The sequence below is a fragment of the Hirundo rustica genome, chromosome 15, assembly GCF_015227805.2.
Source record: "Hirundo rustica isolate bHirRus1 chromosome 15, bHirRus1.pri.v3, whole genome shotgun sequence".
Lineage (NCBI taxonomy): Eukaryota > Metazoa > Chordata > Aves > Passeriformes > Hirundinidae > Hirundo > Hirundo rustica.
In genome coordinates, this window is record NC_053464.1 from 5,220,681 (window position 1) to 5,247,917 (window position 27,237).

The 27,237-nt window shown below is 47.7% G+C and overlaps 1 protein-coding gene across 1 annotated transcript in view; it reads right to left on the bottom strand.

Annotated features, from left to right (window-relative positions):
- Window positions 1-16,697, bottom strand: part of CARHSP1 (calcium regulated heat stable protein 1) — a 34,528-nt gene extending 17,831 nt beyond the window's left edge. The window contains exon 1 of the mRNA XM_040079181.1: window positions 16,590-16,697. The gene's annotated coding sequence lies outside the window, so the exon portion shown is untranslated. The remainder of the gene's footprint in view (window positions 1-16,589) is intronic.
- Window positions 16,698-27,237: the final 10,540 nt, after the last annotated feature.

A 27,237-nucleotide genomic window follows, 5' to 3' on the forward strand; every position in this document is an offset into this window, starting at 1 on the left:
TTTACTCTGCCTGGGACAGGAGCTCAGACAAAGCTGGGAGGCAGTGGCCAGCCCTGAGGAGGTGATCCCTCCTGCCTGGGCAGATCTGGCAGACCCAGCAACCCCTTTGGGAGGTCTGAGGCTGCCACAACCTCCCAGCAACTAAGACATCTACATTCAGACCCCCAGCAGCCTCAGGTTTGCTCTTGTTCAGGTCCTAGAGCAGAGGAGGGAGAAGATCCCCTTCTCAGCGCACCAACAGCCATACATAATTTATCACACAACAGGCAGAACTCCCAGAATCCTACAAAGGGCAGCATCAGAAACAGCAGCACTTCCACACACACAGATGCATGGCTTACAGCAACAGTGGCAGAAATAAGAGGAAATGATCAGCACTGCTCTGACATTACTGTGCAAGTCCCCATCCACGCTGAAAGGGGAAGATGATGTGCAAAAATAACCAATAACCCACTACAGTCTTACTTAAAAGACTAAAAATATCTGGTTATCTGGATGAGTTTGCAAAAAATGTGGCGATCTGAGTCAAGAAAATATGAAGTCAAGAAAAGCTGCCTTTAAGACCAATAGTTTAATTGAACTGAAATCTCTTATATCCATTATGCACCCTCCTTTTGACACCCACTCTCCCCAGCCCATGAATTATGGAGTGGATCCTTCACATGACATTTGAGAGATGCAGCCTTCTTGTCAATGACAAACCCATATTATTTCTTCCTGAAAATAAAGACTAAAATTAAAAAGGCTTCTTAAGAATGAAGTCACCAGGGAACAAAGGCTTTTGTCTTTAATTGCTCAGGGTGCTCAGAAGATAGAAGTGAATAGTCAGTCATACTCTCTCCTCTACCAGCTTGAGCTTTCCTCGCTGTTCTCAAGAACAACTCAGCTGAGAACAAAACCCCAGCTTTAGGGATAGCATTTCAAATATGGATGGCATCTGTCACCCATGAGCTAATGCCCTGCCCAGTGTCACAGCACAGTGCTCAGCTCAGACCAAGATGATAACACCAAAGGGTTGGGATTTTCCAAACTTCCTCCTCCTCAAAAGAGGCCTGCTGTGCTGGCTGGCACAGAGGAAGTCTCAATTTTCTCTCCTTTGGACACCTTGCTTTCAAGGAATGTGTTTGACATGGCAGGACCATAGCCCTAGTAAACCACAGGAAAAATGAGCAAACAAAACCTAATTCTGATAACTCAGCACACACGGGCTGGCCTCTGCACAATGAAAACTCAGCTTTCAGAATCACATGCTTTCTCTCCTCATCTAAATATAAACCAGCTTGTCAGGTGACAAGCAAAATGCAGAGTATTCACCCATCCACTGCAATACAACCACAGAGTGCTGCCCATTCCCTTCCTCAAACAAGGCTCGAGAGGCAGGAGAATTTTCCCTCCTTTCTTTAAAATACAGACAAACCACAAAAATATTTACAAACAAAAACTCACTAAATTGAGTTATAAGTGTGCTACTGTATGTTATTGTTCCCGTTTATATTATTTTGGTGCCCTCTGCTCCTTCAACATGAAATAGAACAGCAATGTAGAACACTCAGTACCATTTCTCTGTAAAAATACCCTTTTTGTTCTCTGCCCATGGCAAAGGCAGGTGAATAGCCTCGACTCTCATCACTTCTATTACACGAGCCCTACACTGTGCTAAGGGCTGGGTGAGAGCTGACCCAAACACAAAACACACAAACCTGGGTGAGAGCTGGCACAAACACACAAACGTGGGTGAGAGCTAACACAAACACACAAACACATAACTGGGTGAGAGCTGGCACAAACACACAAACACACACAATTGGGTGAGAGCTGTCACAAACACACAAACCTGGGTGAGAGCTGGCACAAACACACATGAACACACACAGCTGGGTGAGAGCTGACACAAACACACATGAACACACACAACTGGGTGAGAGCTGGCACAAACACACATGAACACACACAACTGGGTGAGAGCTGACCCAAACACACAGCTGGAGGCAGGCAGTGGCACCCACACCTGACTCATCCCCAGCACAGGCAGAAGGGACTGCGAGACACGGGGGATGCAGGCCAGCAGCCAGGAGAAGCCTGTGCTGCAGCACAGTCTGTAAGGGCAGCATGTTGCATCTCTGCACAGGAGAGTGCACTGACTCATCCCTCTGCCTCTTGGGCTTCTCTGGCAGTTGTAAAAATCAGGTGCAGTGAGAAGGGTCGGAGCCTGAACCACCAAGTTTTACTGTGTGCGTACAGCAGGATGTCAGCAGCTCCTCCTCCCACGACCCTCAGCAGAGGAGCAGTTCATCTGGACCTTTACAAAGATGAAGGTGCAGCTTGGCTATTTCATTTCGTGCTGGTGTGACCACTTCTTGGCGTTGTTCATGCGGGGATTAGCTCCTTTCCCTCGGCAGCCCTCCTGCAGGAGCAGACACTCGCCCCGCTCGCAGGCGCAGCCGGAGGCACTCGGAGGCCGGGCAGTGTTGACATAGGAAGCCTACGGCAAAAGCTCAAAACAAAACAAAACCCACGCCCCAGCCCTCCCAGCCGCCTCCTCACAAATGCTTTGCCTTCCTAAGGCGGTTACCATCTCTTCAGAGATGTTTTCCAGATGTTGCCCTGGGTGCTGAACTGACTCCCTGTATATCAAAAATCACCCCTGGGACGCGGACAGCTGCCTACCAGCCCTTCCTCAACACCCACAGATTGCTTCCTCTCTTTTTGGCTCTGAGACTAGCTGAACAAACCCACTTTCCTCCATCTCTCAGAAGCACCCTACATCACCCAGCCCACTTCCACTAGGTTTTCCCCTGTCCCTCCAGCCCAGTCACCACTCTCCACTTGGCCAGACACACCCCGGACAGCACCAGCAGTGCCCCCAGCCCGAGCTGGCAGCAGCATCCATCCCCCTGTGCCTGCTGAGGGCAGCCAGCACCCCACAGCACCAGAGCAGCAGCGCAGAAAGCCCAGCAGTGTGAGATCCCAGGCTGGCCAGGGAGCAGGGACAGCACGGACAGGATCTCTCTGCTGCCTGAGCCAGCAAAACGTGTGCCTGCGGGGATTTACAGAATGAACGCAACACCACGTAACGTGGTGATGTTTTCAGGCTCTTTAGGAAACTCCAGCCACGTGCCACATTACCCAGAAATATCCCCATATTTCAACATGCATCATTTATCTTTCTCCAACACGATTTTTTTTTAATATTTATGTTATGCATTTAGGAATGCACTGAACTGGAATATAAATAAAATAAATTACAGTAGCATCATGGAAACAATAGAGTAATTTATCGTTTCAAAGCAGTGATATTTTTTACCATATCTTTTTTAGAAAAATTGGCTAATGTGTGCAGAAAGAGACCCCAAAATATCATCTGTAACAAGTGACCTACAAAGCACTGTAACAAGTGAACTACAAAGAACACGATACATGCAGGAGAAATTTCTGAAATTCTCCATGAAAAAATACTTTTAAAAACCATTGAAGTGATAAGGTTGGGAGCATGTAAATGTCATCATCATTTCTCTATATATCTACACATCCTATTTCTCCTAAAGTCTGCCCCATACCTCTAGGAATACCCCAAAAATAGCAGGTTTGGGGAAGTTCTCCATTCTGACCAGCACAACACTATTACAGCAATCTGGTCTCACTTTTAATTAATGTAAATGCCTGGAAATATTCCAAACAGATGTGGCAGGGTGACAGACTCCATGAAATCTCTCCATCTATGAATGGTTTCTTTGTCACATCACAGACTGCAACACTTCCAGTGAACAGGCACAGAGCTCATCCCCAGGGAATGTTGCTCTGCATCCTTCAGTGCTCCAGCGTGGAGAAAATGCATTTTTCTGGCCTCCTTAGTCTGGAAATGACCCTGTCTGGAGGAGCTACTTTCAGAGGGTACCACAATGCTCCATGAACAGGACAGCACTGGCTATGTTTGCCTGGAAAATGAGGGATTTTCTCAAAGACAGAACAAAGCTCCCCAAGAGCCGCTGCTTTCAGATGCAGGTTCTGCAAGTTCTCTTTCATTTCAATCTCTGAAAGCAATCTGAAAAATACATCTAAAAGACATCTGAAAATCCAATTGTTTTCTGGGCTTTTCCTGGATTTAGAAACAACACCAGAAACTCTTCTTACTTTTTTTAATTTTCACTTTCAAACCTCCTGGTTTCCAGATTTATTCTGCGCAGCTGCATTTCTTTCCTTCTCTAGGGAAGCTGTGCAGATAACCCGCTCAGCTTCTCCTGCTCTTCTGCTGACACCTAGAAAACCTCTTCTCAGCCAGAAAATCCACAGCCCCTGGCTCCCATCTACTGAGAGAGTGAAGGCACCAGGACTCCCTGCTCCCTGCCCTGATCGAGGTGAGGGACTGGGGCTGTCCCAGTCCTACAGCAGCTCCCTGAGCACCAGCCACAGCACTGGCGCTCTTTCCAAAGCCCCTTCTGGCAGTGGGACCCCAGCACCCACATGGATCCCAGCACTGGGAGCATCCCAGCACTGCACCGCAGAGTGAAGCGCTTACAAAACACAAACAGTTATGAAACTCCCAGAGCTTCCCCTTCCAGCTTAGTCTGCATGACTAACTTTCCACAATTAGCGCCGGTATTTCAATTAGCACTGAAACCCAGAGGAGTTGCAACACGCGTGTGACATGTCACGGAGGATTACGGTGTAAACATGACGCTCGTGGGGGCTGCAGAGGGGTGCCCACACACTGGGGGGATTTCTCAGTTCATGGGGACCAGGACATTGCCCAACCACGTCCAGGAAAAGCCTGGTTGTAAGGTAAGCGAAACCCAATGAGGAAAATTCCTTATAGCTTGTTTGGGTGTACAGATTAGTTTGGATTAAAGCAGGGTTTAGTTTACAAACAGCAGCAGTTACTTCCAAGCAATCTGAGCACTGAACCCTTTGTCCCCAAATGCTGGGGGTGCCCTTCTGCTCCTGCAGTGAGCAGTGTCTGTGTCTGAAGGAAATGCTGCCCGGGCAGCACGAACCCACCCTGCACAGCAGAGACCTCAGAGAGGGATGGGGAGGAATTTGGTCATCATCAGCCTATACAGCACACTGGTAGAGATCAGGACTTCCTGCAGCCCCATATTTTCTGCTGTTCATGAAAGCTGATAGGTACACTTAAAAAAGAAAAAGAAAAGTTTAGGTGAAGGAACTGAGTGGTTAGTCAGATCGAGTACATGTTTCAACTGGTTTAGGATTATACTGAAGGATATATGGTGATAGCCTGTGGCTCATTTAATCAAAAACACAGAGGAATCAGGATCCCCTCTCCCTGGATATCCAGTATTTGCCCTGATGGATGATGCACAAACTTGTTGCTCCAAACTGCCTGGAACAGAGCTAGCCTTTCCTCTGCCGGAGTGTGAGCACAGGAGGCTGTAAGCAGATGTCCTGCCAGCTGCCGTGGGGACAGCATTCACCTGGGTTTGCTCAGAGTGCACAACCGCACGGGAAGGACCAGCTTCCATCCTGCCTTCAGTGGGAGCAGAGCACAGCAGCAGCCGGTGGTAACTCCCCCAGGACAGTGCTGGGAATGGCACGGAGCTCTCCCAAAACCACACACCTTCCTTCTCACTCTCTCACAGGAGAACTCCAAGCCTTCAGTTTGCTTATGAAATCTCACTTATCCAACTCCTTTTGTTTAAAGAACAGATTACAAGAGGTGGGAAACTCTCATGGCGAGCCTGGACAAGCTGTGACGAGTTCCAGACAAGCATCGTCCTCTGGGAGCTCTTCCCAGGCAAGGATGAAGGCGATGGTGGAAGATGATGGCGGTAATTAGGTGCAAGTGTTGCCCAGTAACTTGAGTCGCTGTGCACCTCTAGTACTGGCTAATGTAATCAAGCATTTAAATGACAACAGGAGAAGGAGGAGTCTCACCTGGGCAGGACACCACAGCCTGTCACCGACCCAGCAGCTGGGAGTGTCCTGTGGGATGAGGGGGGTCCTGAGGGATGGGAGTGTCCTGTGGGGTGAGGGGGGGTCCTGAGGGATGGGAGTGTCCTGTGGGGTGAGGGGGGTCCTGAGGGATGGGAGTGTCCTGTGGGGTGAGGGGGGATGCTGAGGGATGGGAGTGTCCTGTGGGATGAGAGGGGTCCTGAGGGATGGGAGTGTCCTGTGGGATGAGGGGGGGTCCTGAGGGATGGGAGTGTCCTGTGGGGTGAGGGGGGTCCTGAGGGATGGGAGTGTCCTGTGGGATGAGGGGGGTCCTGAGGGATGGGAGTGTCCTGTGGGATGAGGGGGGTCCTGAGGGATGGGAGTGTCCTGTGGGATGAGGGGGGGATCCTGAGGGATGGGAGTGTCCTGTGGGGTGAGGGGGGGTCCTGAGGGATGGGAGTGTCCTGTGGGATGAGGGGGGTCCTGAGGGATGGGAGTGTCCTGTGGGGTGAGGGGGGGTCCTGAGGGATGGGCTGTTACACCCAGCCCTGAGCAGCTGATCCTACAGCACGTTCAGAGGCGCTGAGCCAGCACCAGGCTGGGATGAGATGCTCAGCTCTTGCCTTGCTTTTGGTCAGCCAGCTGCTCTCTGTGTGAGCTGCCAGGCTCCAGCCTCGGCTGTTTCTGTGGCAGCAGGGACACCGTGTCACTGCCCAGCTGCTCCCAAAGCCACTGCCAGCCGCCCCACAGTGCCAGAACCCGGAGCAGACACAGTCACCAACTCCCAAAGCCCAGCTCCAATCCCTGGGCTCCTTCCCTGGAGCCAAGGACACAACAGGTCACCTCCAGGAGCGAGTGTTGGTGTCCCCAGTCTGCACAGAGCTGTGATAAGGGCACAGGGAAGTGTGAAAGGAGATCACAAAGGACCCTTGCAGTAAAACTGGGGAACATCAGGATGTTTACTTGGCCCAACACTGGTAGCCAGGTGTGGCTGCCTAGGTCAGAGTTAAATACAAGGTGAGTGCACAGTGGTGCTTGCTCTCAACACCTTTCCCTTATCCTCATTTAAAGAAATGGCAAACTAAAGGTTGCATAGTGGTGTTTAATAACCTCATGTGAGATTTTCAGGCCCTTCCTGAGCTCATATAATCTTTTAACCTCTGCAGTATCCTATGGCAAGGAGTCCCACAGCTTCAGTGTCCATGAAAAAGAGCCTCCACTCCTTTTAGTGGACAGCAAAGAGAGGTCCCTTTTACAGGGAAATTAAGAAAGTGAGACCAAAAGGCAACAACAAATTAGAAAAGGAGAGGGAAGGGAAAAGGAACATGTAAAGAAACAAATGGGAAAACCCATTAGCTTAGAGGAGCACACAGGAAAGGGTATACAGACTTATTCATAAATCAAACCTTAAATTTTCTAGAAGTGACATAAAGAGGGTAGAGAGCAAGAAGAGTCACAAGCTGTTTATGGTGTTCTTGCCCCCCTCCCCCCCTTTAAATTTCCGAGTACAAATGAAAAACCTTATGCCTTTCTAAAACAAAGCACTCCCAAATTTGTCACTTGAATGGCTCCCACGACTCTTTCTTAGACAATAAACCCTACCAGCATCAAGTATTTCTGAAGACTTAGCTTTGTCAACAAGTTAGCTGGCTGGGGCCAGAAAGCAGATATCATCTATTCAATGTTCTATGGTCCCCAGCACAGAGCCATTGTGCTGGTCACTCCAAGTTCCTGCTGCCTTCATCACTCCTCCATTAGCCAGGGCTGGGAACTCTGTTCTGGGATAGTAGAGGCAGCACTTCATATATCTCATCCTAAACTTGTTAACACGCTCAGTCACAGCGAGCTGACGTGTTTCCCAGATAAAATACAATGTATAGCTGAAAAGGGAACTTTCTGTCCCTTTCTGTTCCAAAGCTGGAGAGCTTTGGAACCCAGCTCCTGCTTCAGCACTTTTGCAAGTCTGAAGCTTTCTCTCTGCCATTGCTTCCATGCTGGAGCATCCCCTGTGAATTTATTCCAGAATTTATTTCACATTGGCAGAAAATATTTATACCAAAACATGAAAATCTCTCATGTGTCTTGCGTCTAAGCATCCTAAGGCTCATCTACAAGGCAAATGGGTTATACAGTGTCATACTATTATAAAGAAGTTATACATATGTAAATCCCTAGACACTTTTGAAAAGTTCTCCCCTTTTCAGCCTCCTCTCACATCACAAAACTTCAGGCACAATTGTAGTTAAGTTTTTTCATGTGCAACTTTGACCCTTTTAAGGCTACTGAAATCCCCTGAAATATTTATGTGACTCAAGTGTTACTCAGAACAATTATTCACTGTGTTTCCTCCCTAATCAACATTTTCAATAGGGGAGAACGGTTCACATTACAGAGATCTATAACCATGGAAATTTATGAGGCATACGTGTACTGGCAAAGAAAAAATAAATCCTCTGAGGGTATTTCATCTGCCAGCATTCCAGCATGATGCAGTTGGCAGGGTACAGAGTAAGAAACCACTCACAAATAACTTGATCCTCACACCAGTTCTGTGAGGCACCCAGAGATCCCAGATGCCCTTTTGGACAGGCAAGGCTTCACTTTCTGCTTATCCCAATGCACAGGACACATCCCAGTCTCACTGCCTGACACTTCTTTGCATGTTTTTAAGCATCCCAGGCTAATAACCGGAGTCTATTTCAAATGGATCATTCAGAAATAAATGAAACAAAAGGTTTGTGATTGAGACAGAATTATGAACCTACATCAATATCAATTAATGACCAAAAGATATAAAACTGACTGAAATAATTTCAGAAACAGAAAATGCTCTTCATCTGATGGGATGATAGACATACATTTTAATGGAGAAACTTACATATATATACATGTATGTATTTGAAGATTACTGGCCCACTTAGCAATTGCATTTCTGTTTTTCCTTCCCTCAACACAATTTCCAGTATGTTTCACCATGCTGTGCACAAGTTTGTGCTCGTGACCCTGAGACCCCTCTCAGTGTCCTCATGCTCCAGCAGGAGGCAAGTGCTCCATCAACACTGTAAAAATAATGGTTACCTTCTAACCCTCAAGCTGAAATTGCCTTAATTCAACTGGAGTCTATAAGTTAAGAACTATATAAATATACATGTTCCACAGGTCTGGTTTTTCTTAGTAACCAAACAACTCGTGGAACAGAGAATACGTAAGCAAACATAGATAACCAAACTCCTTGGCTGAACAGAAAATGCTGCATTTTAGCTCACAGACCTGCTCAATCCTGACAGCACAACTATCCCCACTGCCAGCTGCTGCTCTACTGAGCTCTGTGTGACCTACTGCACTGTCAGGCAGTCCTGTGCAATGAGACCTGTGATGCACCCAGAGCACACCCCACAGCTCCCAGCCTGCAGAGCTGCTCCAGGGACACCAGCCACCCCAAGAACCCCTCCAAATCCTCCGGCAACCACACGTGGTACAAATCCTCCATCACATCCCCTCACATGGCAGCTTGGAAAACACCACTGATGATGCACTTTAGGCTTCTAGGAAAAAAGCACTTTTGAAGCGTCAGCAATGCTTACAGTTCCCCTGGTCTCTCCAGCCTCCTGCACGCAGCACATGGTTCAGGGCTGACTGGTGAGAAAAAGGACCTGTGGGGAGTGTGGCTGCCCTCCCTGGTTATCATGTGTGCACAAACCAGTCTTTCTGGCTCAGCACATCCACCCTGTGCTCACAGGTAAAGGAGCCCTGTTGTGCTGCAGCGCCCGCAAAACCGCAGCGCCAGCACGGGCACGCGCGCGGGGCTCCATGTCGTGCCTACTTACACATCAACAAAACTGTTTACTGAGCTGTGATTTCCAGAGCCACGGCCCCAGGGCTGTGCTGAGCAGGACAGAGCTGTCCAGAACCACAGGCGCTGTTGCTGTTATTTGTGGCTGCTGTGTTGGAGCTCAAAAGCAACGCAGACCGCAGCAAGGGAATGGGCAACTCGAGCTTTTCAGGGGAGGTAAAAATCAAATGATAGAAGTTGAAAACAAGCAGGCAAACCTTGAGGCATGTATGTTCTTCAGGTATAAAACTAAACCCTCATATAGGAGCACATGTTCAATAGAAAACTGTACTAAGTGTTGTGTTAGAGCAATCACTACCCCAAAAACTGCATCTACTTCAACTGCATCACAGAGGGAACGAGACACACAAGCAGAGCAAACACTGCACACAGGAACAGCAGTGAATGTCTTTATGAAAGGTTGTTTTGATTCAATTTACTTGTTTAACCACCTGGTGATGGTTCCACGACCTTACAAAGCTGGGCCAGACCCACTTCCAAGAGAGATGTGAGATCAGGAAAAAAAACAAAGAGAGGAATATATTTATAACAGTGCCCTTGTTATTTTTATCTGAAGAGTTGGCGTTACACAGCTAAGAATCCTCAGGGTCTGGCTGCCTCAGGAACAAGCCCCAAGTCCAGAACAAGCCATGTCATAGTACAGGGGCATGCACATCCTGTGGGCTCAGCCTGGTCCAGGCGGCCAGGAGATCCCAGACTGCACAGCCCCACATCACAGGAACCAGAGAGAGTTCCTCCCCAGGATCCCTGCCAGGGAAGAGGCAATGCAGCCACACTAAAATGTTTAAGAACGAATTTGATTAGAATCCCAGACCCCAACTGTACCAGTCTAGTGAGTGTGAGTGTCCAGCAAAACCACTTTTGTCCCCATGGGGCTGTGAGAAGTGCTGAGACAGCTCTGCACTACCTTTGTTTCTTATTTTATTCCTCTGGGATGTTTTTCAGGTGAGGTTTGTCTACCTGAAAGGCCTGAGGGATGGAAGGGAAGGTGAGCCTGTGAAAAATGGATGGTGCAGACAGCAGCATGGTGATATGATACTGGGCAGCTGCTGGCAGTGCCTGGGCAGCAGCTCTGCCAGATTCAGCCTGGACTGGGTTCCAGCAGTGAGTTTCTGTCCTGAAATTCTGTCCCTGCTGCTGTGGGTAAAAGATGCTGTGGTGTATCACGCACCCCCAGGGACAGAGACCATTTTTGTCTAAGTCTGGTACAGGGAGAAAAGAAAAAAATTAATGTAAAAAAATAATATATCAGAAAACAGTGGGACCACACAAATATTTAAGTATATTAAGATACTCTTTCTACTCCTGGTGTCCTAAACGTCAGTGAGAATAATTTCTAGGACTGACACAGTTCCCAGGGTAGGGAAAAACCACCCTTCTGCATAGAAAAAAAAAAATATATGTTTATTCAGAAACTGAGACCTGAATAAGATTCAAACACACTTTCTAGAATACCATATAGCAGAAAATCAATATTCACGCTATTTTCTGTTTCTCCTACCAGTAAAATGAAACCCCCACTACTTTAAATGGTTTGAAATAACTTTAGGAACTCCTACTACCAGTCTCCATCACAAAGAGGCTCCATGAAAAGGCTATCACCACATTTCATAATTCTCATTTCTAGATTTTCTTCAGATATTGAAGAAAAATGTCAGAGTCTTCACAGCTGAGTAAATTTTGCTTTTCCTGGCTGCGGTCAGCAGAGCTCCTGTTCTGAACCTCCACTGCACAGACAGGCACTGCCTTGATGAGCTGGGTGAGAAGATCCAAATCACGTATTTAATGTGTATTTAAACTCCGGTAACAGGTATAAATTTTGTAAACAGGAAATTCTTTGACGTTGCTTTCTGGCAGTTTCATTTACCCTTTTAAGTAATTGTCAAGAAGTTGCAATCACAATCGTGACTTGCTTTTATCAAGTAACTGATGTAACTGAAAACAAACCAATGCCTTTGACCAGGCTTCTGAAATCATATCGTGAAGGGAAAGCCAGCAGACAATAAGCACTGAGAAGGCAGGAGCTCAGAAAACAATATAGTCCATGTCACCAGAGGGCCTCCGTCAGCGTGACCGGCTGTGCCATGTAAATAAACTGAACATTAAACCAGGACTGACTCAAAAAAAATCCTTCCCCACTGGGCAGGCGAGATTAAATGTTTATTTCCTGGACAGAGTCTACTCTTGGTCTGGGCGTTCTCTTAAACAGCAAGTGGCAGAGAATTTGGAACTTTGGGAAAAGCAGTGCTCCTGGAAAACTTTCAACATGCAGAGTTGTGCCTGGAAGAACCCAGTGGGATTCAAGGCAGAGAATTCACCATCCCTCCCACCCTGCACTGGGAAGACAAGGTGAACACCAGACGCAGAATGGGCTGCAAAGCCCCTTATCCCAACAGCCAACTGATAAAGAGTCTTTTGGAAGCGGAGGCTCCCACTCCAGCTCTCAGCAATTCCACGTTTTGGTTTTGCTGTTAGCCAGCAGGATCTGCAGTTGCAGCAGCAGCAGCTGCGTCTCCACTGGCAGCCTGTCCTCCACCATGGCACAGGCACACCATGGCTGGTGTGACAAGTGGCTGGGCAGGACAGACCCTTTGCCAGAGGCTCTGCAGCGTGGCGTGGGAGCTCTGCCCGCGCTCCCCTGGGGCCTCGTGGCAGCAGCACCATCAGTGCCCCATCCAGCCTGGCTTCCACCCAGCTCCAGGCAGTCCCCACAAACCAAACCTGGAGTAGCACCAGCCACGCTTTTCTTCCATCCTCGGGACCAGCCTGAGTTCTCAATGCCCTGCCACTTCCCCAGTCATGTGCTGCTCACGAGGCATGGCAAAGGACCAGCAAGGTTTAATATTCTAGAGAGACTACCAGGTCAAGGTTCTCCGTTTTCCTTGGTCCCACACAAAGCGCTCTGTGATCAGATCAGGCACGGAGCCTGGAACAAGGGGCAAGGAACACACGGTGTGCACAGGCCCTGGTTTTTTTTTTTTTCCCAGAGAAAGGTAATAGAGCCCTCCCTTGCAGCTCACAACCCCCCGAGGATTTAACTGCAGGCTGTTTTGTTCTCTCTGTGCCTTCACCCCTCTGCTATCTGATCCCAGGAAGGCTGCAGCTCAAGCCCAGGTTTGCCTTCCCAGACCCCAGTGCTGGGCAAGAAGTGTCGTCACAGGCCACCAATTATTGCCCAAACAGCTGGGCAAGCACCCAAATGCCAAACTCATAATTGCTGTCCTTGAAACACCCTAGTATTCAAATATCTGTTGAGACCTTGACTCTATCACCAGCTCCTCCCTGCAGAAATACACAACTCAAGATGAGCAGAGAGCCTAACACTCACCTCACGGGTCAAAAATTTAATGTTCATTTTCTTTAGACTTCTATTCAGTTTCCAAATTGCATTAATAATGCAAGAACCTCAATGTGAGTGTCATTACACCCAAGACAATCGTTATTTTTTTAAAGATTTGATAGGTTACTTGGTTTTATATATATATATATATAAATAATCGACCCTATGAAAAAAAAGCTGCTGTGCAAACCAACAGCAAATAAAGAACCAGCAGAGCCTTGAAATCAATCTGTGGGACTGTAGCCTCGGAGGAAGCACACGATGAAGCTGATTTCAGTGGAGCAGGACGGGTTTGCAGGCTGTTGAAGCCCTGTCCATTAGCGAGGTCCGGCTCCAGGGCAGCGCCCACGCCCCACCTACCCCCAGGCACTACAGCCAAGCCTGGGCAGATGCGATTTGACTCACATGGTGTTTTACAGGGTCCCTCAGGGAGGGATAACAACAGAAACACCACTTTAGTGTGCTCCACGCGCCCCAAAAAATGACAGAAACGAAAGCTGAGTGTCTTCCTGCGCAAGGCAGAGACAAAGAAAGCGTCAGATCGGTTCCTCTGCCGGCTGCCACCGAGGGGGGACGGCGCTCCGAGGTGTCACCTCCTGTCACAGGGGATCCCATCTCTGCATCTTTCCCACCTTAGCCACTAGCTGAGGGGGGGAAAGCTAGATCTCGGCAGAAAGTGATCTCTCTTCTGCTCGATTACAAAAGCCGAGAGGCTCGCGTTTGTTCTCAGGAAGGGGAGGCAGCGGGGAGCGATGGCGAGAGCGGGGCTGGCCGCTCACCGCTCTCGCTGCCCCCTTCGGGCTCCATCAGGCCGGCCACAGGCACACACATCACGGGAAGGAGAGAGGGCACACGGGCACATCCCCCGAGCGCTGCTGGGTTCGCTCGGAGCAGCACAAGCGCAGCGGGCGAGGCGAGGCTGAGGCGCCCCCGGAGCATCCGGAGCCGGCGGGGAGCGGAAAGCAGCCGCAATCAGTGCGGGGGGAGGCAGCAAACATCAACATCACTGAGCTGTCCAGGGAGTTGCCTCAAAAACGAGGAAAAGGCACGGTGAGAGAAGGAAGCAGAACAATTGCCTCTACCCCGCTCTGAGAGAAAAGGCAAAGCAGTTAGTCAGATGAACACTTTTTGTTTTCCGTTTTATCTGCGCTGTGCTGGGGAGTAACATGGCATGCAAACCCAAATCACCTCTCTGCGTCTCTCCTTTCTTTACAATGTCTCAGCTGGGGGTTTTTGTTTGGTTTTTCATATCAACCTGTTGCAAAAAGCAGGATTTGAGTTTTTAAAACTGATGTGCAGGAAGAAAAGCAATCATTTCATTCCTTTTTTTTTCCCCCTCTTCAAAGACCGCCACCCCTCTGCTGTGCATAATGCTGTTGCCAGCCTGCTGGCCCACAGGAGATGGCAGCTGCCAGCCCCAGGGAAGGGATGTGATCCCCACTCCTTCCCCTTGATGGGGTTTACACTTTTCAAACTGATTCCTCTCCTTAGTCTCTGCCAGCAACCTTCCAGATGAGGGGCAGATTAACCAACAACTCTCACCACCAACATCCGGAATATTTATCAACCTAGACTTGAACAGTAACAATATCGATACATTTTGCTAATGCTGATCCCCATGAGTTTTCCCAAAGTTTCAGCTACCATCAATCCCTGCCAAGTCTACTCCATACATAGTGATTCAAAAATGGCTTCTTATAGAAACTTGAGACAAAAATAGGCAAAAAGGTGCAATAAGTGACTCCAGCTTTCACCCTGAAGACACCCCAGCCACAATAAAAGAGATCCCAACTCCTTCTGTACCCCACAGCCCACTCAGGGTGAAATGGAAGCAGCAGCAGGATTTATTTACTCCTGTCACTGTCAGGCTTGACACCAAGAACAGCCTTGCTGCAGCCTGCTGGTCCTCTCACCTAGAAAGAACCCCCCACACTGCATTTCCTCCCAGGAACCACATTTGGTGTGGTGCACGAACAGGGTCTGGCAATTTGTTGTGAGGGAGCTGTACTGGCAGCAGATACATTCGTGTTCATGGTGGGTTTCATTCTTTAACCGAATATAAAACCTGGATTCACCCGAAGGACAGCACTTCCCAGAAAGCCACAGCGGTAAGAGGAGACAGAAGGCAGCAGTACCTGGCCTTATCTGGCTAATTTCAAATCACCTGCAGATCAACATTTCTCTGCTTACACGCATGTGAGTAAAAGGTGAGGATGGCGCTGGTCAAAATATTTACAACCCGGGCAAAGCACGGCAGCAGAAGCTGGGGACAGTGCAGGGGCAGCAGGTGCCCAGGGCAGCAGCACAACCACGCACGGGGTTATGTCACACGTGGGTGTCACAGCACACACGGTCACACGTGGGTGTCGCAGCACCGTGGGATGAGCTCCTGCCTCAGCTCTGCCCCTGCAAAGGGCCACTTGGAAGAAGCGTGTTTTCTCTCCTTTACACCCCCACGAAAAATGTGAAAATAAACCCATTGTCAGAGAACAGGCTCATCATCTTTCCTACAGTTTCTTTGGCACACACAAACTTTTTTTCCGGTAAACACCCAAAGCCTTTGTATGAGTTGGGGTGGTTTTTTTTAACTTTTTTGCTATATGTTAGATAAGCCTCTTTAAATTTAACAAGATACTAAGATATGTTTGTGAAAGCCCAAGCCCTCTGCAGCTACGTTCCCAGGCCTTGCTATCTTCCATTATTAATAATCAACAGAAGGAAAGTAATTATGTTTGCCAAACATAAGATAATAGTCAGAAAGTAAAGGTTACAAACAGCAGTCAAAAAAAACCCTTTCACCCTCACAAAAATTACGACTAGGAGAGTCACGTCAAAGCAGCCTGAAAGTTTTCTGACACTCTCTAAGAAATCAAATCTAGCACCACAAAAGATTTCGCAAACATTTCACAGAAGCAGCTCGACCAGCGCCAGCAAAAACAACGCCAGAAAATAACTCCAAAACCCCTCCTTGAAAGCCAACATCAGAGGCACAGATTCAAAACTCAGCCTCGGAGTCTTCTTTACAAGAGCAAGAAGTGACACGCACACACGTCCGTCATGCCAAGAGAAAAGGGTTGCCTCCCCCGTTTTTTCGCTCTGCCCGTGTTCCTGAACAGAAGTGCTGACTGTAGGAGCGGGCAGCTCACGCTACAGCAACAGAGCCTTTAACGAGGCTCCGAGTCCTGCAGAGCCCCTCCGAGCAACCAGTGCCGAGTCCTTTATCTTCCTAGTGGTTGGGAGAGCTCTTAGCTCTCTTTGTCTCGCTCGTCATTGCTAAAGCAAGCCGTTCTCAGAGTAACAATGTCACACCCCCGGTTCCAAAGCGCAACAAAAAAGCGAAAGTGTTGCAAAACGAAACAAACAAAACAAAGGAAACTAGCCCTAATCTGTGAAGCGAGATAAAAGAGGAGATAGGCGGCACCGCACACCTCCCGGGGGCTCTCCCAGCCCGCTCCCCACAACCTCCCAAAGGATGCTCCCTCCTCGCCGCACCGGAGAGACCCCGCTCACCTGGGCAGGGCAGGGCAGGGCAGGACGGGCTGGCGGCCCCGCTCCCCGGGCTGCTCTGGGGCTGTCCCCGGCGCTGTGCCGGGTTGGGCCGGGCCCGGGGAGCCCCGCTCCGCCCCGCTCCGCCTCGTTCCGCCCGGCTCCGCCCGGCTCGGCCCCGCTCCGCCCGGATCGGCCCCGCTCTGCCCCGCTCCGCCCCGATCCACCCTGATCCGCCCGGCTCGGCCCCGCTCCGCCCGGCTCGGCCCCGCTCTGCCCCGCTCCGCCCCGATCCACCCTGATCCGCCCGGCTCGGCCCCGCTCCGCCCGGCTCGGCCCCGCTCTGCCCCGCTCCGCCCCGATCCACCCTGATCCGCCCGGCTCGGCCCCGCTCCGCCCGGCTCGGCCCCGCTCTGCCCCGCTCCGCCCCGATCCACCCTGATCCGCCCGGCTCGGCCCCGCTCCGCCCGGCTCGGCCCGGCTCTGCCCCGCTCCGCCCCGATCCACCCTGATCCGCCCGGCTCGGCCCCGCTCCGCCCGGCTCGGCCCCGCTCCGCCCGGCTCGGCCCCGCTCCGCCCGGCTCGGCCCCGCTCCGCCCCGATCCACCCTGATCCGCCCGGCTCGACCAGCAGCGCCGCAGCTTGTCCGGGGTCTGCGGCCCCGAGAACGCCGGCCCGAAAACAGCACCGCAACAACCCAGTGGAAAGGGTGCTCAGGAAAGGATGGCGCCGCTGAGAGCGCAATAGAAGCGGGAGAAGTCACAGATGAATAATCGCGGTAAATCCTCCCGAATGTTGCGATGAGGACGAGGATCGGGGCTGCCGAGGGAGCACACGCGTGTGCCCTGCAGTGTCACCGTTTGGATGTGCTTGGCATCTCCTGCGTGAGCCAGAGCTGTCACGCAGGGCCTGGGCTGGCAGCTGCAGCAGGACAGATGATGGCACGGTCCAGGCCAGCAGTGACCACAGGCTCCCAATTCACGGTCACAGACCTTACTGGGAGCACAGCAATCACTGAGAGATCTTGGGACAAAGTGCGCTGTCTTCATCCAGCATCCAGTTTTAGCAATGCTTTCATTTGTGCGTTATTTTCCCAGCTGATAATAACCCACAGTATTTTAAAAGATGGTTTTACAAAGAGAGCTTAGAAAGTGAATCCATTCTAGTTCTTTTCCACTTGGAGATACCAGACAAAGCATGTCCTCACATCATTATGAAGGTAAGACTCAGGAGAGAGAAGTACACACTCCTTTAGCCAGCCATAATCACACAAGAAACAACACTGAACAATTTGTGATAAAACTGCCTCACACAGATCTTAGCTGGCATTTTATTATATATTTTTAAGAGGAAACACAAACAGAAGATCCATAACAGAGTGTGTTTGACCACAAATGGTCTCACAACATGCAGCAACCAGCTTTCTATGTCAACCACATGGTTGTCTTCCAAGATACTTTACCTCTCCATCCCATTCTGTTCCACACAAGATCTCACCTCTTTCTAAGATACAGTTACAGGACTGATGACTTCGTTTGCTTTAAATATTAATTAAAGCTACAATTAAATATTTATTCCTGGAAATGTTTTTCTCCTTTGTTTTGTGTGCCAGAACTGCTTTTTCCAAGGTGGAGGAGGATGGAGGCACTGTTCAGAGCAGCCCCCTCAGCCACACAATCTGGGGTTACAGCTGTGCTTTCCTCGAAGGTTTGGCACTCCTGAGTCAGCTTCCCTCTCTCCCTCTGCTTCCCAGGCAGAAATGTACAGCCCATGGGAGATCCACGGCATTCAGGAAGAGCTGGGGGGGTTGAGGAACCTTGACTGTGTGTGTGTCCGAGCACGGGGGAGGGGGGTTTGCGTGTGTGTACCCTCAGCTACCACAGTTAGGAAATGGGATTTTGCCTGCTTCTTTTTTTTCAACAGCTGCTGGAGACAAGAGAGGCTCCAGCTTCCCCCAAACTGCAGCTTGTCTCCCTCCCCTTCTCGTTTCTCTCGGTACAATTGCTGGCCATCAGTTAATCATTCCCAGCCCACGTGCCTACCTTGTTCCTTCTGTCCCTGGTGTGGGGTGGCCGGCAGCAGGGTAGCTCCTTCCCAGGACGCAGACAGGGCTGGGGATGGTCCCCAAAGCCGGTGCTGCTGGGCTGGGCCAGCAAGGAGCACCTCACAGCTGGGAGGAGGGCAGCAGGAGGTGCAGAGCCGCAGGAATCGCCTGCCTCTCTCCTTTCCTGCTGGATGATCCCCTGCTTACTCAGACACAGCTCTGGGCTCTCGCAAGGACTGAGCACTTCCCTCAACAGTCCTGACAGAGGAAAAAAAATAACAAAAAAAGCCCAGAAGGATTTCTTGATAGCATAGCATCATTATACCTCTTTTCATTCATTTAAAGTATTTGAAGTGCAATTACTTACACAAATTGAGTCAAAGAAATGAGTGTGTAGGGGGAAAATGTGTCAGGTAATGTGATTCATTAGTAATGGTGGGTGATACGTGTCCCTGTGCAGAAAGGATGAGTTGGCTTAAACAACTTTTAAATTATTAGCTGGGTGCTGCGCGTCAACATGGGGCAAATACTGCCCACCTCTCTTTAAAAGGCATGAAATGGTCTAGGATTGCTCCACACATCACAAAAGTCCTGATTTCCTATTCCAGACTGGGCTTCAGAACTCTTTAATCTAAAAGCTGTGGTTGGCACAAGCACAGAGAGTGTAGGCTGGATATGAATGAGCTGTGCCTGGAAATTAGGAACAGGCTCTTAAAGATTAGAGCAATGAGATTGTAATAGAGAATAATGGGAGGAAAAATATCCTCAACTCCTTGAATATGTGGCATATTAAGTATGCTTCGGTCCAGAGTGCTCTATTGCACTTCATGTTCTCACATCCAGCCCCAGTGCTGGCTGGAACCCACCGCTGTGCCAGCCCCAAAGAGTGGGATCTGCCTTCCACTCAAGGCTGTTTACTATAGAATGGGATACACTCATTCTATTTTACCAGATCAGTTTTTTTCCTACCAGGCACCTGACAAGTTATTGTGTGCTCTCACTAACTTAATCATCTGTAATTTTGAATCATGCTTCAGATGAACTCTGTTCAGTTTGCAAAGCGTAGGAACGGAGGATATCTTTGCTGTTCTCAGATAAATCATAGCAGCAAGACCCAGGGGGAAAAAAAAAATGCTCATAAAGAAACAAATCTTCCTCTGTGGTTAAGATTAAAATTCAATTCATGTTAACCAAAGGTACAAATAACCTTGCAAATTGTTTACAGAGATTTGAAGCAATAAAAACAAAGCCCCAAATTGCCATATAGTCATCAATAGCACAGTGTGCTAAAAGTAGCACTAACACAACCCTCTCAACAAGAATTTAACAAACATCTTTCCACCTTTCCCTCAGGAGAGGATTTAGCCCCCAGACTTAGTTATCAAATGCAGAGCACTCTTGATAGCAGGGTGAGAAATTAGTTCCTGATCTCCACAGCCAAGGCTGTGGGGACACAATGTCATGGACAAGAAGTAGGTCAGCTCCAAGTTGTAATCACCTCCCATTCTGTCATCCTGGAAGTGTAGCAAAACCCTACCAAACAGGTATTGCTTAACCCCTCGTCTGGCCAGCTGGCTATTTCATTTGGCTAGTGAAACAGTGAGAGCTGGCACAAGCTGGCTTTGAGCAGGGGCACTTCTTGTGTTCCTTTTTCTTTTTCTTACACTAAAACAGTTTCAGGTGCTTTATTAGGAAACAAGGGACTCCATACCAGTGCAGAAGGCATTAGTGAGCAGCTTGGCAGGAGGCACAATCCATCCAGTTTTTGCAGATTATTTTTTCTCTTTGTTAGCTTTTTTTAAGGTTCCACTCCTTCTAAAGAAGTATTATGTTTATCATGAGCAGAGGAATCTTTTGATGCGTTACATCAGTCAGAAGCTACACAGCTACCAAAGACTGTAAGGTCAGTCAGGCTGTCTCTCTGTTGGTCCTGATACAGTCACCAGATATTCAGCTCTGAAACCTGATTTTTCGGATCGTTTGTCTTCACAGTCAAAAGGATTTTTTTTTTTTTTTTTTTTTTTTTTTTTTTTTTTTTTTTTTTTTTTTTTTTTTACTTCAGGGAAAATAACATCTATGGATTCTGCTGAAGTAGAAACACAGAAAAGCTGAGCTTCTCAGCAAGGTAAGCTCCAGGGAAATTGGGGTGTTTAAAGACCCTATGTCTTGTCTTTTTTGGTGTTTTTACGTCACATGCCATAGGCTTCCTAAAATAACCCAAACCCATTCTAGTAGGAAAACACTGCCTTAGAGAAGAACTGTTTCTCCATCATTTGCTTTTTATTTTGTTAATATTGACTGCCTGTCAGAAACATAATACTGTCTCCTCCTCCCTGCTCTTCGGCTGCCATCTTCTACCCCTTCCTCCTGTTTGCATTTACTCTCAGTCCTGATCACCAGCTGCCTCACTCTGCTTGTCCCGTGGAGACTGACATCCCTGAGCCTCTGTCCTTCCTAAAATCTCCTGTGCTTCCAGCCATCCCTGACAAGCTCAGCATGGCAGCCACCATCAGACCTGTTTGCCACAAGCTCAGCATCAGGTGCCAAGGAGCTTGCTTTCCATCCTTTACTGATCCACAGTTTGCATTATGCATGTGGAGGGCCAGGAGCTGGGCATTAACATTTGAAGACAAGATGCAGCATCACAGCTGAAGTTTCCTTTCCAGGTACAGAGTGTTACCAAGGGTTCATCTACAAGGGCAGTGCAGAGTAACCACAAGCACTGAGGAGTGGAGAACCTTCTGAGTATGCACTCTGTGCCTCGCCAGTGCACAGCCCTGACTCAGACAGCTGCTTTTTGGAACACAAAATATAAAAGCAGCTGCTCAACAAACATATTGCTATGGCCTTCACACAAGTTTCCAGCTTTGAACTGGAGCAAAGATCAAACTGACTCATATTTTACTAGTTCTGACAGCTGTCATGATCCAAAGATGGCAGCAAGTCAGGCTGCTGAGCCACGCTTTGACAAAAGTGCATACATAACATGTGGTGTTATCTGCAGTCATTTAAATGCATTTGTTTTACCACACACTGGATGAGAATTTTCATAATTCTCAATGGTGAAGAATGACGATAATGATCACATAATTTGTGATGATGACATGCTGATAGCTAATTATGGAAAAAAAAAAAAATAATAACAGCAGCTATGCTCTGTCCAAATGAACACACAGGAAAATCTTTGTGGTGAAAAAGAGCCCACAAAACAATCCTCTCCACACGTGGGTCGGGTTGTTGCTGTGACCTGCCTTGGGAGATGGCAACTGCCTGGAGGGAGACCACCAACACCGAGCGTGTAACCAGCAGCACCCCTCGAAGCTGTGACAGCTGCAGCTGCCAGGAGCTCCATACAAAGGCTGGGCATTGCCACATTTCTCCTTCCCTCACTACCTGACCCTCCTCAGATTATACACTGCTCTCCTCTTTTCCCAGTCTGTCTATTCTGTTCGGATCCCCAGCTGCACACAGAGGTCACATCTGCACTTGAACTCTACATCCTGCAAAGAACTCTGTTCATTGTCAATTGGTACCTCATCATAACTGTGATTAAACTGCTACAAATGTATTTTTATTCCTTTTAGTGAAAGACTGGCTCTGATTAGCACTAGGAATTGACTGGACAAATGGATTCTTCCAAAGCACTTGTAAATGCAACACACTGCACAGCAAGAAAAAATTATCAACAACTGGATTTTTTTTCTTGAAAAGAGGCTTAAATAAAAATTATCTAGAACTATTAAGTGAATGAAAACAGAGATGGAAAATAATACAATGGAGACAGATCAGTACCAGGCTCCAATGTCCCAGCATCCAGAAGGTTCTGTGCTCTCTTGTTTCCAGAAGTTTGGAACAGAAACAGTCCGTGTAACAAGATGCTATTTCCTGTGTTAATGATCAATGTGATATATGGGTTAGAATATTTGTGTTTGTTTAATTTTGGGCAAGGATCCCATCAGCATTTTCACTCCCACACAAGGGAGGGAGAAATGCATTCTCCCAGTTGCATTTCTTAATGGTTCCTTCAATTAATCCGCAAGACACAATTAAAGGCCCAGTCTCTGTCCTCTTTTTCCCTTAAAAAACTCTGGATATCAAATCTCATGAATACATTACGTCAAGCCTTCTGAAAACTGACAACAGCAAGTTAGATCTGGCAAAACAAGGGTGTTTTCAGAGGCTGGCAAGCCTGCCACTCTTGAAAGCCTACCAGGTTTAAATATTTAATGATCAGACATAGCATTCATCGTCCTAATCAATTCTTTTTTTAGATACAAGTCTGTAGAGTCTCAGAAAGCGCAATCAGGGTGTGCTGGAGACCTGCAGAGGCTTCTCACACCAAAGAGTCAATGGCTACACTTGGTAGGAAAAGAGCAGGAGAGGCAGAGTTCTCTGCCCTGTTCCATTAGAGGCACGCAGAAGCCATAAAAGGGGCAGATTGCCTTGAGATAAATTGGCTTTTACAAAGCCTTTTCTTTACATCCTTCATGTTGGTGACATTTTTTTACTTAGAATTGAATGAAATGGAAACTTCTACAGTGTTGAAGTAAGGAGAATTCTTTCTTGGAAGGCGGAGGACAGATGTAAGCCCCTCACATGCAGAGGAACTGTGCAGCGGGTGCATGTGAACACTGACAGGATTTGGCTTCAGCCCAGCAGTGGGGCACAATGTTTGTTTTAGAACCCCGTGGAGCACATGTGGGGCTATTGGAATATAAGAAATGAAACTGACAAATAGTCAGAAAAGGGTGTCTGGAGTCATCTTTTGAGAAGAACTGAGGTATTTCCTGCCAAATGCTCCTCCTTCTCTGACTGGGCTTCCCAACCCTCCCTCCCTTCAGGAACCAAATATTTACCCCATTCCTTTCTGCAGAACGATGGCCAGAGGGGGATTGGTGCTTCCCCTTTTTTTAGCATCCTGACCCATCCCAATGAATGTGGGAACCTCCAGCAAGCACAGTTCCCAGGGAAGAGAAACTTCTCCAGAGTCTCTCAGCTGGTCTCTGTTGGCCCAAATGTACAAGTCATCTGAGGGAGGGCTTGAGTACTGGGCTCTTCTCATCCAGAAGATTCCTCTCATCAATAGAAGATCCTGTAATTCCTTCACCATTGGATTAATAAACTTTGGACTGTTCTTAGCAAAAAGAACTGCATTGACTGAGAGCTTCAGGACTGAAGGCCACATGGATCCCCAAGAGATGGACATTCCAGATGTAGACTCAGATAAATTCAGACAGAAAAACAGACTAAACCCCCCTCCCTCCATAATTTTGGTGAAGTGCTGAGGTTTATGACACCTTGCATTGCAGAGAATAGTTCCTAGGAAATGATTTTGCTCCAACTGAAGCAAATGAAGCAAACTGAAAAGTGCTCCCTACCCTGGCATTTCCCTTACAGCCCCATGGCCAGGCTGAACGGCGGGAGGTTGTTAGCACAGCCTTCCCTTGGGCCCAGGGCTCCACACCCTGCCTCTGATGCTTAGATGATGATGCACCATGAACATCATGTCTAAACAACAGAAATCAAAAGTGGTTTGAAAGAGATTTAGTGAGAACTCTGGTTTTCAGGAGGAGGGGAAGGATGTCTGCAAGGATAAAAGCCTCTCCTTGCAGAGCAACAGGATTGATCTGGCTTGTTAAACCCACCCAATAAAGAGTGGTGCTGTTGTTTTCTAACTGCAGCTTGTCCTTATGAAAGAAGCCTGTTTATGTTTTCCACAATGTTCATGGGTTCTTTTTAAGAGCTGAATAAAGATTAGGAAAAAATGTAGCTGTGCTTTATTTCAAAGGGCTGCACAATAATGACAGTTGCACAGTCCTTTGGGTTAGGTCCAGGACAGCCACAACTGATGGCATCTTGCAAACAGATCAATAGGATGAGCTGATAAAGGTAAACGTGTTTAAATGTGATTGTGACATTCTCAGAGAGTACTTTTCTAGATCAGATGAGTGGTAAGAAAAGAGTCCTTCGTATATTGGGATGGAAAATGCATGGGAATATTTTCACTCATTCTCTTGCAGAACTGCACACTTCTCCATTTATACTGCTGCTGCATTCCACCTCAGAGGAAATCCCTCTAAACATACAAAAGGTGTCCCAATACAAAAAACACATTTAATCCTGTAAGTCAATTTTTAGTTGAATGCACAGGAACCACATGGAGTGGGTAGAGATGTTGCTCACTCTGTATTTTATGTTGAGAGGAATATTCACATGTGGTACAAGCAAACATAAACAATCCTTGATGCAAGGAATTCAATGTATTTTCTGCAAGTCTGAATGCAAGATTAGACCAAATGCTGGCAAAGAACCTGTCAATTGAAAATAATGAATAGAAATTGTTCATCTGCCTTTGAATCTTCACCAGGAGCTCAAAACCAGAAAAAAACGGCTCCAAAAATGTGTGCATGGGGAAGGAGTCAAGGACAGGTCAAACCCTCTGTACAAATTTGAGGGAGTAAGGGAGTAAATGCATTAAGTAACAAGTAAATAAGATTTCAGATCTGCAGGCAGTGCCGTGTCCATTAGATGGATGTGTGCTGAGGCTCCCTGCAGTCATTCTGGGGAAGGATCTAACGGGGGTCAGGCTGCTGCAGCTCCTGCAGGAACCCCTCAAATTCCACCTTGCCACTGTGACCTTGTTTGTGCTGCAGTAGTGAGCCTCCAGAGCATCCTGCAGCAGAGAGGGCTGGTGAGTTCTGCCCAGCTCTGCTGGCCATGGCTGTGGAGGTGTTGCACCACATTTCCCAGCACTGACCCCGCTCCCATCACCAGGAGGAAAGGCTTCCCAGCCCTTTTGTTCCAGATAAAGCAAACAGGAAATCCTCAGCTACCTTGCTCCCAGGCTTTTGCCATCCACTTCAGTGCTTCCTGCCTCTGCCTCTTCTGAGAGAAGAGTTTTAGAGAATTGCTTCTTCCGCAGTTCAGGTTTGGCTGGCAGAGGCAGAGTCAGTGTCTCCCTGGGTTCTCCCTCCTCCTGCCCTCAGGGTGGGGAAGGGGCAGGAGCAAAAGGAGGATGAAACCAGGAGGGCTCACAACATCTGCCTCTCTGAGTTTTAGCCTTTCCTCCCTTTCAGCTGAGGGCTGTTTCTCATTGCATGGAGAAACTGTTCATGGACATTCTCTCTGAGTGACAGGCTGGGATGCTTTGGCAGTGGGAACTGCCCATGTAGGGGCAGGCATCACAGTATTTTTTATTTTAACTCTTTAAACTGACGGTTCCAGGTGTTTGATTTCATTAGTTATTTGAGCAGAGTCCACCACTGGCTGTATATTTTTGAAAAAATCTAAACAAGACAAAACAAAACCAACCAAAAAATTTAATGCAGCCCAACAATTTCTTGTTGTTTTCAGAAAATTTTGAGGCATTAATGGAAAACTGAACAAATGAATTCCTCTTTGTGCGGTAAATGCAAGAAGGATTTTATGTTTGTATCTCACTAGTGTATGAAACGGGGGAGGACTGGAAACATAAGAGAGGTGTTTGCACAAAGATGATAGCTTAAAGTGATTGTCCTTCCTGCTAATGATGAGCTTCAGTGGTGCAAAAATGTCACATCTTCGTCGGTTTTTAGGGAATATTGAAATTAATCTTATGCCAACCCCACGGCAAAGCCAAACTGGGGGTGTTCTGGTCAGGGAATTTTCTATAGCTACTCTCTTTCCAGCAGCCATATTTCCTCAGGATGAAACAAGTCATTGGAAAATATTAAAATTCCCACTGACATTGTTTGAATTAAATTATATTCATTAAAAGAAATCAATATAACACTACTAGTTCATCAAGTCAGTTTGCACCTCATCCTTCTCTCCAGATTTGCAGCCACATAGCTGTGTGTGTGTTTGATTCCTTTCTGCTGATCTCTAATTATCTTTTGACCCTGGAGAAGGTTTCACAGTCAGCCCATAGAAAGTTGTTCCTGTGCAGTGATGTTCAAGAACAACAACCCTGATCCATGCTCGGTGCTGTGTGTGTTAGTGCCAGACAGCTCTGGGATGTCTCACATCCTTAGGCCTGGGGAAAACAGAGTACACATGAGGCAGAAGCACTTAGCAGCTCTGATTTTTTCAGAATGACACTCAAGTCAGCATTTGGTTGAGTTAAACTTTCAGATGAGTCCATGTCTACCTCTAGTTTCTGCTGAGGTAAAGAGGAGTGAATAGGAATAAATAGGAATCAACATCCCAGATCATAAACAATAAAGAAAGAAGAAGCCTCCTGTTCTTTAGGGTTTTTCCAGGTATAAGCTGGAGAAATATGTATGTAATATATGTATCCAGGTAACATCAGTATTGCAGCACTGCTCTTTGTTTCTTTTTACAATTTTCTCCTGCAACCTTGGGCTCTTCCATTAATCCTCCGCTTGCAGTCTCAGATTCCAAACTGATGGACTAGAATTTGCTCTATAAAGGATGATTTTATTAATCATGTAATTTTTTCTACGTGGTGCAATATTTAACCTAGACACATAAATGTTTCAGTGGACATGAAAGGAATAAAATCTCTGGGCTGACTTGGAAAGAAGTGCTCACTAAATTAATTCCATGAGCAATGAGGTGATTCCCCATTCAGATGTTAAATCTGCTGCAACTCCACCAATGCTATCACAGCCTCTGGCAATACCACCG